Raw genomic sequence first — 2,944 nt, forward strand, 5'->3', positions numbered from 1 at the left:
CTACATCTGAGCCAGAAAATGTAATGCGATGTTGGTTTGTTGTAGATTTTGTTTTGGTGTTTTCACTTTTCTCTTTGAGATTGAGTTGCATGTTTGGGCATTATTTTCATGATTTTCTTCATTGGTAGAAAAAGTTAAATGCTATTCGTAGTTGTGGTAATGGGGAACATAAGTATTATAGTCTCTGAAAAGAAAAGGGAAAAAAGTAAAAAGTAAATAGTAGATACTTTTACTTCTTCTGGCGGTTGATTTGAATTCCTTGAATTTTTATTTTTAATTGGAAGAAAGCACTAATTCCACCACATCTTAAAAGAAAATTGGCTATTCATCTCTTTTCAAAACCAGTTTGCCAAAATTAGCAAAACCAGTTTATAATTTTTTTAATTAAAAAATTAACTTTATTGCATAAAATTTACACCATACACGTGTCATGAATTTCAAAAACGCTGTACCAATATTTATTTTCTCGTACCCGTACCAATACTTATACCAGTACCCAAGTGACATAGCATATAATTAAACACAACGGTCAAATAGTTCATTGCAAGGTCAAAAATTTTGTCCACAAATTTTTTTTTGTGTCCTCTAAACAAGAATGTTTTTTTTCAAAAATTATAGGCCATCAAACATGAACTAGATTTTTAAAAAAGTAAATTTTTCCTTACTATACAAAAGTAAATTTTTCCTTACTGTACACTTATGTTGCATTTTCTTCTTGGAAGAAACCTCCACATCAAACGGGGCCTAAGGAAGGATGATATGAGATTATCGGTAGATAATTGAGAATATAACTCGTTGATTCAACGTTTAACTCCAAAAGAGTGATGTACATTTGATTGGGCACCCGGCCAGGCCGCAGCAGGGTCGGCCCCGCCTTAATGTAAGCGTCGACGGTCCGAAAAGTCCGGCTAACTAAAAAAAAAAAAAGGTTAGGGTTTTTCATTGTTTCAACGACCGTCATTCTCGCTGCCTCGGCATCACCTTACTTCTGCTGACCTTGTCAAGGACAAGGATATTGCTGGTTCTCCTTCGCCTGCCGATCAATCTCTTCCAATCCCTCGCTTCAAACCCCCTAAATCCACATCCTCTCCCTTGCTCCCCCTCTCGAAGCTTCCGCTCATTGCTCGATCAAAAATGTCCGGCGCCCGCTCCCTTTCTCTCCCTCTCAAACCCTCCCTTCCGTGCCTGATTGCCGACATATGCTGCCTGTGCCTTTTTTCATTAAAAATGAAGGTTCACGCCCAAACTTGCTGTAGTGGGGATAGCCCAGTGGCCTCCCATTCCATTAACATCAATGGTGAACGGCCGTCTGGCTCTCCAGCTTCCTACAAAGCAACACATGAAGGAGGAAAAAGCACTTACCGGAGGAGTGCACGATCGCCCGAATCTGCCGCCGCCGATCCCTAATAGCCTCGGACACGGACAAGCAATGTTGGAAGCCTCTTGACAAGGCATGTAAAAAATTTTTGCAGCGCAGGAAAGAGAAACGAGTTGGGGAAGAAAATCCGCCAGTGGTGGGTGGTGGGTTGGAGGGCGTCCCGCGGGATTACAGCCCAAGCCCTATACTTCATCGGCCCGGCTCGATCTGGTTAGGGAACCGGCCAACGGGCTGGGTTTTTGTCATTTTTTTGGGGCCTAATCTTGGTTTTAAAATTAAAATGAAATTGTGATTTTAAAATTTTAAATGACGAAATTGATGAAATAAAACATCATGGCATGAGTTTTCAAACGAAAAAAAATTATAAAATTCTATAACCCTAATTCCACTCATTAATGAGTCCTAAAATGATTCATGAATTAACTATAATTATAGAATCAAAATTTTTTGTTTGATAATTAAAATGAAAATTTTAATTATGTAATTTCACAATTTTGACATCATCAAACACCCCTAAAAGTGCTTTATCATGTGATAGGGGAGCTTCCCACATGCAACCAATTGAAAAAGGAAGGAATATCGAAGTGGCCACTATTTAGAATCCTAGGGTCATAGAAGGAAGCCAGCTTTCACACTCTCATCTCTTATCTTATGCCAACAAAAAGAAAAATTAATTTTGTACATCAATCAATAAATAAAAGCATGCGTTAATTTAGAAAAGGCAACCTCATTAATTAATTCCACCAATCTCGAGCATCCAAGTCTTTAAATTTAAATTCCAGTAGTATGATGAAATAATTTTCATCTTCAAAAGATAGAGCAATTTTTGTGATTATGCACAACTGAAGTCACGATATCTCAACAATTTAACAACTTGCTACATTGCTGCTTATTTTAATATTTTTTTTCATTTTTATGAATAAAATCTTTGTATAATTTTACCTATTCAAAACCCATTAAATTAAATTTGGTAACGATTGGCTGAATCAGCAGCTCATCATTTTTTTTTTAATAAAGTAGATATTGATCAAGAAAGGGTGTGGGATTTGATAATTTGATCAATTATTTAATATTTAAGAGGAAACAACGCTGTCTACTTCAATTACCCATCTTCATGTACAAAGTTGCTCGATTAACTGGACTGACCTATTAATTAGCTAAATAATTTATTTTTTTAAACAATTGTACATGGGTACCTTTGGCGTGTTTGGGAAACGCAATTTCCCACTTTCTTTAATAAAGTTTTTATTTCATCTTTAAAACTTTCTGAATTCACATATGCAATTAAATGTCACTAAAAAAGTGCAGGACCTAAAGAATAGAGACACGTGGCTCCCATTAAAAAGGCAAGAATCAAAACACGTGGCTTCCATTGAAAAGGCGGTTTAAAGCTTTATTTACGGCGTAACGCACGAAGAAACCGCCGTCTGCCGCTTCCTTAACAACGCAGTAAAAGAAAGACAATCACGCCCTTTAACATCAAAAAATTTTCATTTTGCCATTCAGGTTGATTGATTACCGCTCTTCAGTCATTCTATCTTTCTGTCTCTCTCCTCTCTTCTAGGA

The 2,944-nt window shown here is 36.8% G+C and overlaps 1 long non-coding RNA gene across 1 annotated transcript; it reads right to left on the reverse strand.

The window, feature by feature from the left end:
* Positions 1-776: 776 nt before the first annotated feature.
* On the reverse strand, positions 777-1,594 carry LOC126410689 (uncharacterized). Its single transcript, XR_007575182.1, has 2 exons — positions 1,363-1,594; positions 777-1,212 (listed from the first exon to the last, which is right to left on the reverse strand). It is a non-coding gene; the product is annotated as an uncharacterized LOC126410689 (long non-coding RNA).
* Between the last annotated feature and the right edge of the window lie 1,350 nt (positions 1,595-2,944).

This window comes from Nymphaea colorata, chromosome 1, assembly GCF_008831285.2.
Source record: "Nymphaea colorata isolate Beijing-Zhang1983 chromosome 1, ASM883128v2, whole genome shotgun sequence".
In the NCBI taxonomy this organism is placed as follows: domain Eukaryota; kingdom Viridiplantae; phylum Streptophyta; class Magnoliopsida; order Nymphaeales; family Nymphaeaceae; genus Nymphaea; species Nymphaea colorata.